The sequence below is a fragment of the Coenobita brevimanus genome, chromosome 26 (genome assembly GCF_032717465.1).
Source record: "Coenobita brevimanus isolate Jiangsu-jjx chromosome 26, ASM3271746v2, whole genome shotgun sequence".
Taxonomy (NCBI): domain Eukaryota; kingdom Metazoa; phylum Arthropoda; class Malacostraca; order Decapoda; family Coenobitidae; genus Coenobita; species Coenobita brevimanus.
In genome coordinates this window covers 29,675,770-29,694,547 of record NC_136979.1, presented here as the reverse complement: position 1 = coordinate 29,694,547, position 18,778 = coordinate 29,675,770, and the positions used below count along the sequence as shown (strand labels likewise).

General features: G+C 37.7%; 1 non-coding gene across 1 annotated transcript; it reads left to right on the top strand.

Annotated features, from left to right (window-relative positions):
- The first annotated feature begins 15,425 nt into the window (after positions 1–15,425).
- LOC145394233 (5S ribosomal RNA) lies at positions 15,426–15,544 on the top strand. Its single transcript, XR_013896340.1, has one exon. It is a non-coding gene; the product is annotated as a 5S ribosomal RNA (ribosomal RNA).
- The last annotated feature ends 3,234 nt before the right edge of the window (positions 15,545–18,778 follow it).

The window sequence follows — 18,778 nt, the reverse complement described above, 5'->3', positions numbered from 1 at the left end:
CTCAGGTAAGGAGGAACTCCTACCTGGATTGGGCACTTTAAACCTCAGGTGAGCGATTTCTCTATGAATTTTCGATGTTTCTCACCAAAAGCGAAGGTTTTAGCCAAAAAAAAAAAAATCGAAAATACCTCGGGACTGGGGGATGTCGGAGGTGCGAAAAACCTCGGGACGTGACGGGTTAAATTGATAATGTCCAGAAAGAGTAATAAATGCTGTTATTTGCCGAGACGACTCTTCCATTTGTACTTGCCAGTAACCACTAAGTCAAGGGAGGTGAAGACTACATTTTGCACGCCAAGTGACGCTAGTAGATCTGTTAAAATTGGCAACAGGAAACGATCGGGTACAGTGACCGAATTTATCTTACAGTAATCAACTACTGGTCTCAATTTTCCTCCCTTCTTGGGCACTAAGAAAAGTGGACTATACCACGGACTAACAGAATGTTCATTGATATCCTGGTCCAACACATCATGTACTATCTCAACTGTTGGTTGTTTCACACTGTGGTAGCCCATTTGTAGGGACATAAGCTGGTTGAGTTCCGGGAACTAATTCTATTCGGTGCTTAACCAAATCTGTCTTCTTAATGGGTTCGCTAGATAAAGCCACAACATCTCTGCAAAAAATTGATTAATTGATCTTTATGTTGCGGATAATCACCTGCATGTACTGTACATGTAGACAAGGTCATATGAATGTTTGGGAGTAGAATCCTTAGAGTTTATGGCATACACACTAGATAGTTTGCCATCATCATTATCTTTAGTAGACCCAGAGAATGGTACATCCTGGCATACCTTTACGGCCGAGCAAGAAGCATGTAAAGAGACTAGTGAAGAGGAAAAAGAAGGAGGTAAATGATGATCTAGGACGAAAAATGAATGCAAATTACTCTGAAAATAGGAAGTTACTCTATAAAGAGGTGTGAAAATGTAGAAGTGACAATGGAAAGAAATGTGAAAGTGTGAAGGATGTAAGTGGTAGATTATTAACCCATGAGGATGAAGTAAGGACCAGATGGAAAGAATATTTTGAAAGTCTGATGAATGGGAATGGAGAGAGCAAAGCGACTGTTGACATGATTGGTTTGGGGGATGTAAAGAGAAGGAATGCAGCGCCAGGAAACGTGACACACGCACAGGTGAAGAACGCTGTGAAGCGGCTGAAAAATGGGAAAGCAGCTGGGGTTGATGAGGTGTATGCAGAGATGATTAAGTGTAGTGGAGAAAGCGGAATGAAATGCTTGTTGGAGATACGTAAGAAGCCATGGACGAGTGAAACTGTGTCAGTAGAGAAGGAAAAGGTAGTGATTGCACCCCTGTACAACAATAAAGGTGAACGAAGTGAGTGCAACAATTACCATGGCATAAGTCTATTAAGTGTTGTAGGGAAGATATATGGAAGAATTATCATGGATAAAGTAAGAGAGGTATCAGAAATCCTAGTGAGTGACGATCAGGGTGCTTTAGGACTGGCAGAAGATGTGTGGATCAAAAATTTGCAGTGAGATCGACAGTGAAGAATGCTTGTGAGAAAGACCATAAAGTGTTTATGGCATTTATGGATCTGGAAAAGACATACAACAAAGTAGACAGAGAAGGATTGTAGAGGGTCTTGCACATGTACTGTGTAGATGGTAAGCTGCTAGGTGCCGCCAAGAGTTTTTATGATGGTAGTGAGGCATGTGTACGGTAAATGGGCATCTAAGTGAATGGTTCACGATTAGTGTGGGCGTGAGACAAAGTTGTGTGATGTCCCCATAGTTGTTCAGTACATATATATATATATATATATATATATATATATTGGATGATGAGAGAAGTGAAAACAAGAGTAATGGAAAGAAGGATGGCGTTGGTTATGAATGTGATGGGTGGAATGTCTCAATTTCGTTGTATGCCGATCAAGCAGTGCTGCTTGCAAATACCGGACAAGAGCTTGGTAGACTAGCGCAGTTCTGAAGATGTCTGCGAGCGTTGTGCCTTGAGAGGAAATGTAGAAAAGAGTCAAGTGATGGTTACTGAGAAGGTGATTCCCAGTGTATTGTGACAATGAATGGAGAGTGACTGGAAGTGGTGAGAGTTTAAATACTTGGGTACAATGATAGAAAAGAGAGGAAAATCTGCAAAAGAAGTGGAAAGTAGAGTGACACACGGAGGGAAAGTAGTTGGCGCCATGAAGGCCTTGATAAGAAAAAGTGTTGCAGCTGAGCGAGACTTACATGAAGGAGCATTAGTGCCAACTTTAACTTATGGGTGTGAGACTATGGTGTGGCATGAAAATGAAAAGTCAAGAGTATGAACGGTGGAGATGGAACTGCTGAGGAATATATGTGGAGTACAGAGAGCGGACAGGATACGGAATAATGTATTTCGTGTAAGATGAAGAATGAGGAAATCTGTGGACACCAGAATCGAAGAGAGTGTTCTGAGGTGGTATGGTCATGTAGCAAGAATGAATGACAATGCAGAACACAGACATTCCCGAGCTATAACAGCCCCAGAACTGAGGCTGCGGTGGAGAAAGCCGGCTCACACTTGCTACTAGACCTATCATCAGCATGTTTTTTTAAAGTGACGCCTGTTGAGCAATGCAAAAATCGGCACGTAGGCCATGATCACACTTAGAGTTACACACTGACACACTACTAGGTATATAATATGATATTCTGATATTAGTTTTAAAGTCTAGCTTGAAGGAAAATATTAAATCACATTAACACTACCTTGCAGTCCGAAGGTCGCAAGTGGTCAGTTATAGGATATACTTAACCCTCTTACTTCTGCGATGTCATTTTCTAGTTAATCCTTAATTTCTCTAAGCAGAAAAACTTCTAGTACGCAAGTGGTTAGAAACAAGTCTTACTAACACTTTCAGTCAGTGATATCTTGTTCTTGGCTTATTCTAGGCAACAAGAGACTATATTAATCAACTTATAATTTCATAAATAAATGTCGCTAGGTTCATGTGTTAAGCAACTATAAAGGAATCATCATATAAATCCACAAAATAAAACAACACTTTCTCGTTAGTTTCACCTTCTCTCCGGAATCATCTGTTTCATTGTCTGCGCTCCTCACACCATAATTTCAGTACCACCCTCTACCACTGAATTAAAGAAAACTCATATTTAGGTTATAAAAACACACATTCTCCACATTAATCTACATAATAGCTTGCCACACTAAGGGGACATTTATAAGAAGTAGCATCCTCTACCTTCAGTTTCAGCTATATCCCTACACTGTTCAAGGCTGCAGTAAATGTATGCATCAAAAAGTTCACACGCCAGTCCATTAGCGCAAGTGGTGATATATCTGGAATGATCTTGCCAGTTTCTATCCAGTGAAGTACAGGACACGTTCATTTGATGCTCCACCTGCCTCTTGCATGACAGTTGTTCATTGCTGAATGAGCGAAAATCTTCCGCAGTGGTAGTGTGGTGTCTCAGTTTCTGAACTACTCTGAAGTTTATGTTTAGAACCCTTTCTAAGATCAATGTCCATCTTATCAGTTCACCAGGTTCCCCACTCCTGGTTATTTGCTGCACAACTCGAAACGCTTGGTCAGAGGTCAGTACACGCCTTGTAGCGGTTGGAGACATTGAGGAACCAGGAGTATTGCTGTTTCACTATTTTTTTTTCTTTTTTTTTTTTTTTAGGAAGAACGGGCAACACGTCCCTCCAATTCCAATGATACCACCTCATCGAGTTCACAATGTTTTCTTACTAATCCAGAGAAACAGGATGGTATAACTTTCGGCACCTCACTTTACACCGTTGACCGAGGTTCACACTGTGTGTGTATGTGTGTTTGTGTGTGTGTGTGTGTGTGTGTGTGTGTGTGTGTGTGTGTGTGTGTGTGTGTGTGTGTGTTAGGGGTGGGTGAGTAAATGCCTGCGTGCGTGCGCGTGCATGCTAACAACTACTAAGCTTTGTGATGGATTGGATGAAACTTCCCAGGTGAGTTCATCTGGCTGCTGGGAAGGTTTTCCACTAAAAACAGTTTTCCAATCATGATATTTAGAGAGGTCAGCCCATCCTCACCACATTAAAAGTTTACAGAAATAGTGAAAGGAGGATAAATATGGCATTGATATCTTAGTACATGTTCGACAGTGACCTATCATCGGTAATGAGATATACGTGGGACGTGACTTCCACAACGATTATTGGGAGAGTCATTCCCCTGCCAAAAATAAAAGCGATCAGAAATAAGAGTCAGCAAGTTCACGGGCTGGACGAAATCGACATACATATCACAGGATAGGGTATGCAGTTCCAGGTTTTCTCCGAATGCACATGAAGAAACAGCACATCTACTCTGTTTATGATCAGTGAGGAAGATAAGTTTTTTTTTTTTTTTTCTAAACTAACTGTTGCCATTAAACTGTGTCTGAAAAAGTAGTACCAATTATTTTTTCCATATATATATATATATATATATATATATATTATTTATATATCCCATCAGCGCCCAGTGTCCTCAGTATAGGACGGAACTGGACATTATCAATATGTAATAAAGAAAGGAGCCCCGGGGAAGGGACCTATGAGCTTCGTGACTATGAGCCGACAGGCGGAGGACGGTACGCCTAGGACCCTTCCAGCAAAATCCCTCGCACAGGAACTCTGGAGCCAATGGGTTTTATATATATATATATATGTGTGTGTGTGTGTGTGTGTGTGTGTGTGTGTGTGTGTGTGTGTGTTAAAGTTTAAATGAAACGCTTTTACTGTGACGCAAAGAAGAGATGAATGCCGTACACTGTACCCCAAAAGACTTTATTTCACTTAACATGTACAGCATCGTATATTTATTTCAGGCACTGATTAAATACGAAAATGAAACAAACAAGGAATATTAAAAACGTAAAGCAAAAAAAGAACTGAGAGGGAGAGTGCTGCAACGAACTCATCTTCCAGGAACCGTGAAGCTCCACTGAGTGCAGGCTTCAGCGGGAGGATTTATCATTCTGCTCTTTTCGTCCCCACCCATTGCTGCCTCAACAGTGAGGGAAGGAGAGGCTGTCTGCCATGGGTTCAACCTGGGATTAATATTTGCTGATCCTTTGTGTGCAGATTCATTTTCACCGATCCTTGGGAAGTAAGTTCATTTTCGCGGACCTTGAGACTATGAGATCATCTTTGCGCATCATAGGACACGTCTTCTTGAATCCTAAGCCTTACTCTCTCGGGGATCACTAGACTCATTTTCCTGCAGATCCTGAGACTAATTTTCTCTCCGATTATGTGACTCATATACTCGCCGATCTTGGCACTCATTTTTCACTGATATTGAGACTCATTTCCTTCCAGATCCTAAGATTTATTTTCATGGATCCTGGGAAGGTGAGGTTATCTTAGAGGATCCTGAAAGAGCGGATCATTTTGCGATTCCTGATTGCGTGGGGTCAACATGTTCAAGTTTACACACCGGGGAAGAACGCCTTCATTACCCTCGAGAAGGAGGATGGTACACTGCAAATGGGTGGCGTCAACTTGCAGTCCGTTGGGTTCATGCCCAGTTGATCTTAGGGCATACCAGCAACAGCACGTTCATTTTTCATGGTTGCTTTGAGTGTCATTTCATTTTCACTGATCATTGGAGTTGCTGTTCATACTTTGAAACATCATTTTTGTCTGTATTTGTGGAATTTGATTTGGCATGTATACTGTACACTCGCTCCAGAAAGAATCGGTGCAGAGTATGTGCTAAATATTATGACACACAGAACAAAGGAAAGTGGAAATTGTAGTTCTGTCCTCCCACAAGCAGGCATCCCAGACGATAGATGATTGCTATATCAGATACCACTTGTGTCCTTCACAATGTGTAGGGAATGGCCGTAAGTGTTATAATATATACAGGTATAAACGGGCTGTCACTTCCACATGGTCGAATCATTCCGGGTGGCATCGGACCCACAGTGCACCGATACTTTGTGGAGAGAGTGTACATCGAGCTTCATCTTCGCATGAAAACGGAAGTTTCCATATTGCATGCATATGAGGAACTTCATCTTCACCTGCATTCCTGAAGCTATATTCCGCATGTACACGTAAACATTCCTCATTGCATGTATAGGAAAAGCCACATTTTCACATGTATACATCAAACATCGTTTTAGCGTTAACACACGAAGCTTAAATGTTGCACGTAAACACAAGCATCATCGTTGTATGTAAACGTGGATCTATAACATTCGTATGTACTGTTTACCAGGAGATTCATTTTTACAGATTCCATTAGTGAAAATTCCATGGTAAATGAATTTTATTAACCCCTTCTCTCCGGCGACGTGTTCCATGTATTATTGTTGTTACCAGTCTTCGATTATATTCAGTTTAGGGGAGGCATTTTGCAGTAACGATGTTAGTGAAGGCTGAGCCTAACCTCTGCAGTTTGAAAAGTCTCTCCTAAGCTGAATAATATTGTCAGAAGGTAGCAAAAACCGAATTTAAAACCTGTCCTTGCAGTGAACGGGTTAACTAGTGCTCGTCGTAAACACTGCTAAGAGCAGATGATGTACTGTCCTTGATGCCCATTAACCCACAGGGAATGAATCTACCCGAATGTCAAGTAATTAAAATTTCAGCGCACAGGCCAGTCACACAAATCAGGCTTAGATTACTCTCTCTCTCTCTCTCTCTCTCTCTCTGTATATATATATATATATATATATATATATATATATATATATACATGAACACAGTGTATGAACCTGTGTGGTACAGTGGTAGGGTCAGCGATTTCGTGCATGGGAGAACGAGGGTTCGCGCCCCACCAGGCTAATAAACTTTGGGAGCATTCTTCTAGTCACATAATACTGCTTTGGCGGACATGAGGGGTGCTGTGGTTGAACCAGTGTCGCGCACTATAAAGTATACTTGCACCCAGTCGGCATGCGCAGACCGATTACACTTGGTTCAGAGACTACACACACACCCAAAACCACTCCAACGCTACACTCACACTTACAAGCACTTCTTACCCTACATACAATCTCTACCAAACATCCTAAGCCACTTGGTAGAGATACATACAGGGTAGGCTGTATCATCCCCACTTCGGTCGGGATAGGCCGTTCCAGCAGTGGTCACCCAAACTGCTGATGACACACAAACACACACACACACACACACACACACACACACACACACACACACATATATATATATATATATATATATATATATATATATATATATATATATATATATATATATATATATATATATTATTATTATTATTAATGTAATTAATACGATTACTATATAGGACTGTCGACATGTGACACTCGGCCTAAAGTTAAGATATGTGCAAGATTTTATTTAGGCCTATATTATTCCACGCAAGTTGGAATAACCACGCTAGTAAAGCATAGCATTCCATTATTCACCCCGGAAGGATATTATGTTTTTCATCTCTGGCACTACCAAATTATTTCCATCAACTTAACGGTAACTTCTTTAAGTGTGGAAGTTAATGAAAGCTATATCTGAAACCTTCAGTTCGGAAAGTTCCTTGTAAACAGAATGCAGTCTTCTGACAAGAAGAGGGACTTGAAGTTAAAAAAACGGTAAATTATAGTGAAGGGATGAAAAATGAGCTCCGCGGTGATAAACAGTAGATGAGGAAAGTAAAGGGGAAATGAAACGAAGCGTTGTTAACCGCTAGGAACGTAAATATTTGGAAGTGTTTTTATTAACACTTCACGGAATGCGATGTCAGGCAACAGATAGACAGTCACATTAATCGATGCATAATGATAAGGTTGACTGATATGACTGTATCACCACAAAACGAGCAGGTAAGATTTCTAGAGCTGCATCATCCCCTTAACCCATTCATTCTTCGGAATGATCTGTTGAACTGAAACAATCGCTATTTATGCACTCCATATACGATGGCAGCTTATCTTTTTTTCTGTTTTCCTCGCTACTACATGACTGTCTTAATCAGCTTAAGCCTGTAGCTCCTAGGGTTCCTGTGTGAGGGATTGTGATGGAAGGGTACTAACCTTACTGCCCTCCGTCTATCGGGTCATAGTAGCGAAGCTCATAGGTCCCTAACCCGTGGTTCCCTTTCTTATTCCTAACCTATGGTGCCCTTTTTTATTAACTTTTGAAAATGCCCAATTCCGCCCTATGCTGGGGACACTGGGCGAAAATGGGTTTGGAAAGCCTCTCAAACTGAAGGTGTTATCAGCTGCTTCTCCTCCTCCTCCCTGCTGTTTGGGCTTTATTGGTCATCCTTCAGCGGGAATGCGATACAAGTTTGCCAAGATACCGAGTGACTGCGTTGAGTAGCTCATGAGGAAGATGTGGGACGGTAGTGGAGGTGCGAGGGAAAGAAGAGGAATGAAGAAAAGGAAGCAAAGCAGACAGAGAAACAAGCGGAAAATGTAATGGAAAATAGGAAGGTAACTAGAAGAAAAGGAGGAAAGAAAGAAAAACGCTTGGGAATTCATATGATACGATAAGAAAAATGGAGAGATAATTAGGAAGGGGAAAATACTATATTCTTGTGACTAGGTCGTTACTGAAAAGATTTAAACATCATAGATAATCTCTCAAGACGCTATATGAAGAGTTATTATCACAAAGAAAGAGCCTGTTGAGCTACAGCAGTGTGGCTGAATACCTACTGGAGACACCGACCTGTAATCTTGCTGATCTGGGTCTGGTTAGTACTTGGATGGGTGATCGCCTGGGAACACCAGATGCTGTTGGCATCCCTACGTGTCAAGTGGGGTTGGTGGAGGATTAGTGCCCCTCCCTGTAAAACAAATAACTCTAAGCCATTGGCCACCCCGTGAGGGATACATGGCGTCTGGCAATGAATGAATGAATGAAACTTCTTTCCCAGTGCTTTATTTAACCTTTTACGCATTCAGTCTTTTGCGATCGAGTTTTCTCCAGTATTAAATTACAACGATCGTCATACGATCAGATTCAATTTAGAGCCATAGGAGTCTAACAGATTTAATACTGGTAGCATCATTCCTCGCATGGCTGGGACAGCTCCAGTACCTTATTCACTCTAACGCAATACGATTTTACTAAACTAAGTGCAAATCACAGAAGCCTGAGAGATGATATCCTCTTGCATGATAAGATGCAAAGTATGCCGTTAATAAAAAGGTGATAGTATTGATGTGTACTAAACGACAGAATGTTAATGAGCATTAAAGAGTGCTAATAATCCCAAAGGAATGCAGGATGGTCTCCACATAGCTACGGCACACTGACATACTTCTTTTGCAAATTGCCATGGTAATTAATAAATGTACAACATAGGACCCTACCATTTTGTGTGTTTGTGTGGGTTGTCCTTAGACTCCTTTTGTCCCTTTAAAAGACCTAAGAAAAAAAAAAGTTCTTGTTAGTATTTGTCCAAGGAACGATTGTGTGAAGTCTGAAGTTTGACACCAATTTGAAAAATGTTTCAGTAAAGGCAGAAGAATGAAACCGAGCAAATACAGTAGGTCTCTATACGGTGGTGTGGAGATTTAAGTATGTAAATCAGTGGCCAAAGATAAAAATGCTGCAAAACCTCTTGTGCCATTAAAGTGCCTACTTTGCATTGGGTTTCGGCTACCGACAGACGATTTCACCGAGGTCAAGGGTAAAAATGGCAATTTAATCTTTAGTTGAGTTAAAAGAACTTTATGATTTCTTAATTAAAAAACGAGTATACAAGTGCAAAAAGGAAAGCAAACTGAAACAGACTTAATTGTCCTTTTGAGGCTGTTTGTTAAAGAGAAGACTATGACTATGATATCTAATACTACGAAGCGAAGGTAAGGATAGCAAAGCAGAAAGGTCCTCCTCCCCTCTCGCTTACCAGATCCTCCAGTCAAAGCCGATGTATTATGAAATCGCGAGGGCCATGAAATCATGATGGCGGAATAAAGGAGTGACGCAAGCGACATCTATCGGCACGGAAGGTAAACACAGGTGTAATATATTTAATAATAAAGCATCTGTGGTGTATTTCGAAGAAACTTATTAATGATTATGAATAATTATTAATTATGAAATCACAAGGGCCATGAAATCGTGAGGGCACAATAAAGGAGCGACGCAAAGCGACACCTATCAGAGCGGGGGATAAACACAAGTGTAATATATATAATAATAAAGCGTTTTTAATTTATTTCGAAGAACATTGTTAATGATTATGAATAATTATTAATGATTGTTAATTAGTCAATATTTAGTAATTTTCATATGAAATATTTAATTTTTAATAAAAATCAGATTAAAGACAAACTAAAATTTTAAAAAGTTATTAAATACACTAATAAAACTTTAAAAAATAAAAAATATCTAATTAAAATTATTAAATATTTTTTATTAGTTAAAATATAACTTATAACATATATATTTAAATAATTATTAAAAAATTAACTAATACAAATTATTACATGATTTTTATTAGTTAAAATAAAATTCATAACATATATATTTCAACAATAAAAAAATAATAATTATATCAAAATTTTTTCATGTAATTCTAAAAAATATTTTATGCAGCCCATCAGTCAGTTTCAGTACCCAGCTTATATAATATATATATATATATATATATATATATATATATATATATATATATATATATATATATATATATATAAAAGCTAGGTCTCATCAAACTGTTCATCTTCTACGAAGTGAACGTTGACCACGTGGCAAGACACAAACCCCCTCCCCGAAAAAAAATTATGACAAAAAATACAACGTTATACGTGCACATTTATATAGTTGAATCGGAAAATAACAGATTAACTGAAAAAAAAAAAAAAAAAGATTCTAAACAACAAAAGAGTAAATAGGCGAGTAAAAGGTAATACACACATACACACACACAAAAAAAAAATGAATGCAACAAAAGAGTATATATGTGCACTTAAATATATCATAATATAACTTCCTAAGCAATATACTACCTATTTATTTACACTGCCTAAACTTATATATACAAGAGCTGAGCTGAGTCAGTGTGCCTTAGTGGCATACTAGAACATTCACAGAGTTTCTGCACAAAAGACATCTGACTGCAACTACTAATCATATGTCCTAGGGTCCAGAACCATGTCAGAATGTTCATTTCCACCAATTAAAAAAAAAAAAAAAAAAAGTTGTCGTTGACTCTCCAATGGCTTCCAGTGGTGTATGAGACATGGTAAGCCAGTTCTTTTGATTTGGGTTCCGCAAACAAATCACACAGTTGACCATCCATGCAAAAGCCAGCATTTTCATATCAGTGCCCCAAGTCGTTTGTTGGTGCATTTAGCTCTTATTCAAATATTCTTCCACAGTGCTGCGTTGTCCATCATTTCCACCAATTTTGGATCGTCATTTCTTTTCATAAATTCAGAAATTACTTTTCGCACTTGTTTGAGTGATTTTTGACATCCAGTCATAGCAAAAGACAAAGCACAAAACAGCCAGTTGCCATCACCAATAATGCTGCGAATATTCTGCTTCTTTGGACCTTTATGACGCTCAAATTCGCCAACAGGAGCTTTGCCAATCTTAGAATCATTAGGACCAGCATTTATGTTCAAAAATTTACAACACTGAGTCATCCAATTTTTTGGCTGGCAGTATATAGTTATAATTCACTTTCTCTGCGATATTAGTTTCTTTTAAATATTTTTTTTCATCTTTTTTTCTTTTTTTTATTTGCATTACATTCACTTTCTTCATTTTCACTTTCTTCTCCACTTTTAACTTCCTTTTCAATTTGAACATTTATTTTCTTTTTTTTTTTCTTCCTCATTTTCTTCTTTCTCTTTCACAGTTCCATAATGCTTAAATCTGGCAAAGCTCACATGTCCACGAATTGACTCGTTTCTTTCATCCACTGGTTCCACCTTGGCACTGGACTGTCTTTTTATTCTAATTATTTTGAAAATTAGGCTCCATTACTGACCCTTGTCTTGTTCTTTTTCTAGAATTTTGAACAAGAAATATGTCACCAACTTTGAACAGAATATGAGAGGCATTTCTGATATCAAAATATTTGTTTAGCAGTTTCTGCTCTTCTTTTATATTTTTTCTAGCTTCCTTTTCAACACTTTTCAATTTTTCCTTCATTTCATCCATTTTAATTTGGCTTTCACCATCACTTTCACTTTTTTCACTTTCACTGTCTTGCTCATCTTCATTTACTTCTTCTTCTTCAATTTTTATTATCTTTTTCTTCTTCATTATCATTTTTCCCTTTTCCTCGTTCTCTGTCTCTTTCTCCTCTTTATTTTCTTCATCGTCATCATCATCATCTTCTTATTCTCCTTTTTCTTCATATCATCATCATCTTCTTCTTCTTCTTTTTCTTCTTCTTCTTCTTTATTTTCATCATTCTTGTTTCCTTGAGCCTTTCTGCTCAATTCATTATCACTGGCCAGTCTAGGAGTGCGCCCAAAGACCAGTTCATAAGCTCAATATTTGGTGGCTTTTCTTATTCTGGTTCTCAGAGAGAAAAGCATATCGTCCAAATCGTCAGTCCAATCCTCACTATCTTGCAATTTTTAGTCAGCTCTTTTTTGACAGCCAAGAGCTTTCTTAGACCTTGTTTCACAGCCTTCTTTGTGACTTCAACCAAACCATTGATTTGAGGATGGTATGCTGTTTGTCTCTCTATGTACGATGTTGTGCTTCTTACAAAATTCATCCAATTGCTTCTTGGAGAATTCAGTTCCATTGTCTGATATTAGAACTTTAGGATAGCCTCGCTAAATTAAACTTTCTTCAAAATCAAACATCAAAACTACTTAACAACCCTAATGACAACAGCATATTCTGGTCAGCTGTCAGTTCTTTCAATAATAACTTTAACAAGTCATCAGCCATTCCCTCACTAAAATCTTCAGATGACAACATTACAAATGACCCACGTGGGAAAGCGAATATCTTTGCCAGTACATTTGCCAGAAATTCTACCGTAGAGGAAGTCAGCCAGAACGTCCCAGTATTAGAACTTGACTCTCCCGAAACTATTCCACTTAAAATACAGACAAAATACGAAAAATCCATCCTAGACAATTTACCAACCAACAAAGCTCCAGGCCCAGATGCAATATCTCCAATTGTTTTGAAAAAGTGTTCCCCAGAATTTGCCTCTGTTCTAACTAAATTATTCTGACTATACATAAGTACTTCTTCATTCCCTAATTCATGAAAAGAAGCCAATATCCACCCAATTCCAAAGAAAGGAAGTTCTTCTGACCCCTCTAATTACAGGCAAATAGCTGTTACATCTTCTCTTGGTAAAGTATTTCAAATTTTAATTAATAAGCACATAGTTAAACGTCTTGAATCCAACATCTTAATTAGTGATAGACAATATGGTTTTCGCCACGAAAGATCCACCATTGACATACTGTCTCATGACTCATTCCACCCACCAATCGACCAACATGGAGAGACTCATGCAGTAGCCCTTGATATTTCTAAAGCTTTCGACAGAGTGTGGCATTGTTCCCTGCTGTCCAAACTTTTGCCATGGACTAACGTCTTTTGTTCCTCTGTTTTCCTCATATCTCAGTGACAGAAAAAGAAGAGCAAAAGTAGATAATGTACAGCTTATTCCAATTTCCACTCAATTAATGCTGGCAGGCCACAGAGATCATTCCTAGCGCCAACCCTGCCCCTGGTTCATATTAATGTTCTCTTATCTGTCACCCACAATCCCATCCATTCATATGCAGATGACTCAACAATGTCTAATATCTCTAACTCTCAACTCAGTACAGTCATCTCAATAAATCAAGACTTATCTACGATCAATGAATGGGGACAAAACAACCTTGTCTCATTTAATGCTAGTAAAACCAAATATATATACAATTTACTAATAGACAGATATTGCCAGATTTGTATATTAACTTCTATGCTACTAATATTCCCATCTCCAATAGTAATGAAATTCTCGGTGTCTCATTTAACATTGCACTCAGCTTGACCTCTCTTGCCAGATGATTGCTAAAACCGCCTCAAAGAAACTTGGATTATTGTACAGAGTCAGTAACTTCTTCACTGACCAGCAGTTAGCTATAATTTACAAGTCATGTGTGCCCTCAGCTTGAATATTGCTCACCCTTGTGGAATGGATGTGGAGAGGTTGCATTAAGACAACTAAACAAAATTTAGAACAAAGCTGTTGGAATTATTAATAACCTGCTTTATAAATAAACTACCTCCCGTACCAGTAAGAAGGAACGTTGCCCCCCTTGCATTATTTTACAGATACTTTTATGGCAAATGCTCAAACGAAGTTGCATCCATTGTGCCACCTCCCCATGCCTTCCCTTGTGCTACACGGGCATCTGGTAGAGCTCATCACTGGAGTGTCGCACAGCCTTATTGCAGAATTTCTGCCAATCAAAATTCTTTTATTCCCCGAACTGCATCTCCCTGGAACTCGCTTCCCCTGAGTTGTTTCCCCCCAAACTTCAACCTGCAGCTGTTGAAGTCCAACTGTTATGGATATTTTATGAATGGAGGACGCCAGTAATCTTGTGTATGAATTATTCTTTTATTCATTTGTTTTTCCTTCCTCTGTTTTATTATTTTAAAAAAATCTACAACAAATTTATCTTTTAAAACATTTCAACACTTCTTTGGCTTCTTTGCATTTCAGTGGAATGGCATCAACCCATTTAGTCACGTAGTCAACAATGACTAATATATGAATGAAGCCATTTTTTTTTTTTTTTTTTTTATGGTAGTCAAGTCCATGGACCACATAGAGAAGGCTGTGCGAGGAGGAGGAACTGGTCTGAGAACAGCTGGCTTGTCCTTGAATGGCTGATTGAGTTGGCAGGTAAGGTAATTCTTGATAAAATAGGGCACATCATTTGTCATGGAATCCCAATAAAATCTTCTAGCAACTGCTTCTTGAGTTGCATTTTGTCCCATAAGAGCTATATCATTTTGGACTTTTGCGATTTCTTGTTCTGCTTCTCCTTTCTTCAGAACTTCCCTCATTTCTTGATCCAGATTTTTGGTATCAAATTCTTTTGATTCGTTTTTGAGCTTGGACCAGAGTTTCACCTTTCATATCATATTTGGAACAGGTTCTTTGCCAATTCCACATAGCTCTTCCTTAGGCCTTTCCTACTGAAGATTCAAAATCTTTAGGATAAGTCTAATTTTTCAAACAGTCCACGATTGGATTAAATTTTTGATCTCCATCCCACCATAAGTGTTCTTAACAATTTTTAACTTCCTAATAATTGCAAAAAATTTGGCAATCAAATAAATTGTTTTTAATAATTTTTTTTTTTTAATTTCAATGAAAAAGGAGATTTTTTTACTTGAAATTTTGATAAATTGATAAAATTTAGTAATTTTATTTCAAAAATACAAGTTTTTTTTTTTTTTTTTTTTAAATAATGTTGTTAGTGTATAGCCAACGGCCATGCCACGTTGAGTACACCGCTTCCCGTCCGATCAGCGAAGTTAAGCAACGTTGGGTCTGGTTAGTACTTGGATGGGTGACCGCCTGGGAACACCAGATGCTGTTGGCATCCCTACGTGTCAAGTGGGGTTGGTGGAGGATTAGTGCCCCTCCCTGTAAAACAATCAACTCTAAGCCCTTGGCCACCCCGTTTGGGATACATGGCGTCTGGCAATGGATGGATGGATGGATGTTAGTGTATCAAAGCAAGTCATCTGACAGTAATAAAAAGCTATCTTCTTTTTACACTTTGGAATCACCAATGATTTTTCGGAACAAGTCTTTTCATTCATAAGAATATCTTCTATGGTGCAAAGCCAGTAAAATATTTTTAAAATTAAAAATTGACTAAAAGATTGTGATATATATAAACAGAGTAGTGGGTTTGCAATTGTTGGGAGGGAAATCGAAAAAGGAAGAAAAAAAGCCTGTTATCACCTTCCAGAAAGGAAGGAGGTATGCAGACATGCACACCAAAACTTTTACGGGGGCTAAATTTTCAAATTCAAGGGGGATTAGAGTGTTTTATGATGCTTTTGCACAATATTTTTGTAATTTTAATTGATTCATTTATTTTAGAATGTTTTAATGATGAAAACATGGGTGCAAATAATATTATTTTGTTGGAATTTGATTCAAGAACTTTGAGAAAATATGCCAACTACCAGACATATCATTGGATGAATAGAAAATGGATGATGGACAAAAAGCATTTTATGTGGGGCACTGAATATTTGAAATTTTCAACAAATAAGGATTGCAGGCTAGCTCTTTTAGATACTGGGACAGCAAAATTGGTGGACGACAAGAGCAACCAGAGATGGAAATATTGTGGTACAGGGCACAGTTTGATGTTGGAGAGAGTGAAATGTGCCACTAGGTTCACTTCTGTCGCCTAGCTCTGTTGTGGGGTAGGTGATGAAAAAGTAGCCAGTGCTTTGTTTCTTTTTAATTAGAGACAAAGTAAAACACCCTAAAACATATTTTACACATCAAATAGCTCAACTGGAATGATATGCTACAAAGAAATTAGTGTGGGAGCCTTTAGATTATATATAATATAATGTGTCATTTTGTAAACAGCTTCTGTCAGTTTACTCTTTTCTGTAAGCATAAGATAGAGACAAAACCTACGCAATTTTTCTAAAACCATCCATAAGGCAAGACAACAGTGATTGAAATATTTTGCATTCGTTGGTATAAAAAAAAAAACAAAAAAAAACATATGAAGCAGCAGATCTGGCAGCACCTTTCGAAATGCTACATTGCTTGACATATGACTTCAAAACAATATGGACCTGTTGGACGTCTTGATCATCTTAGTAGCCTAAGTCTAACATAAAGAATTCTTTTAAATGTTTCCCTTTCTCCATTACACAGTTTAGTAAGTTTACACTTCAACTCCTCGTACTCTGCTATGGTTATAGTGTTGTACCGCATTGCTGTTTGTTTAGATTAATATGGCGATTCCCCAACTAAGCAATCGTTAAGTACATTATTTTCAGTGGAACAGCTTACTTCTTAAAGCATGCTAAAACGCACACAACAGAAATCCTGAAGGTAAGCTCCTTTTACTAAAAGCACACCATTTATTCACATATATGTAAATAGACAACACACTATTTTAGTCCCCAGGCTAAGATTCTCTGATAGCCTGCCATATTATTTATTTACAGGTATGTATATGAAGTTGATTGAATAGGAAAAAAAAGATTGCTATAAATAGCAACATTATTATTAAATTAGTGGTAGGTACAAATTCACAGGTCGTTAAAACCCCACAAAAATGCTTAATTGAGACTGGGCAACACTAGACCACCTGGTGGCAAACCTCTGAAGCAGGGTCTGGTGAAATGTCTAATTGTGATTAAATTTTTATTATTAAAAATAATATAAATTATATTTTAACCAATAAAAAATATTTGTTACGAAAAATGCATGAATTGTATTAAATATTTTTTTACATTGTTTTTTTTTATTTGTTATTAAAATTACATATTTCATATAAAAATCTACTAAATATTGACTAATTAACAATAATTAATAATTATTCATAATTTTTAATAATTTTCTTCGAAATAAATTAAAAACACCTTATTATTAAACATATTACACTTGTGCTTACCCTCCGTGCTGATAGGTGTCGCTTTGTGTTGCTCCTTTATTCTGCCCTCACGATTGCATGCCCTTGTGATTTCATAATTAATAATTATTCATAATTATTAATAATTTTCTTCGAAATGAATCAAAGATGCTTTATTATTAAATATATTACACCTGTGTTTACCCCCCGTGCCGATAGATGTCGCTTGCATCGCTCCTTTATGCTGCACTTATGATTTCATGGCCCTCGCGATTTCATAATACACTAGCAGGAAAAAGTAAGAAGGATTTTCCATGTAGCACAGAAAAATGTCATGGAATTTTAATAGGAAACAGAAAAAAAAAAATTGTTCAACATTATCTTATCTGCAAGGGAAAAGTAATACTATCCAGTAATCATAATGCACTGCTGCTGCAGTCCCCGTGATTTGAAAAGAGAGTGAAATCATTTAGTTTTATTTACATTTTTTGTCATTCAGCCATGAATGAGTTTAACTGGGGACTCGAAGGCAAAATTTTATCCAACCAACTTTCAAATGTTTCTGCTGTATTGCAGCTTAGTGCATGCCTAGACAATTGGCTCCATGTACTGATAGCTCTGTTGAAGAAAAAGTCCTTTACTTCCTTGGACTGGAAACTTTTGCCAATAATATTATAATCATTGCCTGTACTGTAAAACAACCGGTCTGTTGTGAAGCACTGCTACATACCAATCACCATATTGTCATTTCCTTTAAAAATGTTATATGCCAGAGTCATATCTCCTTGTAAAATAGCTTTAGTTCTTCTAAGTGTTCCTCATATGGTTTGTTTCATAACCTAGGCATCATTTTTGTCGCTTTCAAAAGTACTCTCCTTAATTTTTCAATATCTTTCTTGTAATATGGTGACCAAAACTGTATACAGTACTCAAAATGCACACGTGCAGTAGTCGCAGTGCACGACTCTGGTTTTGTCATTATCATACTCTGGCAACCTACCCGTCAACAGTGCGTCTGATTTCGTGTATAATATGATACACGTGTGATTCGTGTATAATATGTTCGCGTATAATAATATTCGTGTATAATGTATTGGTGTATAACAATATGATCCGTGTATAATATGATACGAAACTGGATGCACTGTTTACAGGTAGGTTGCCAAGGTATGATACTGACAACCTCAGAGTTGTGCACTGCGACTATAGGAAACAATACAA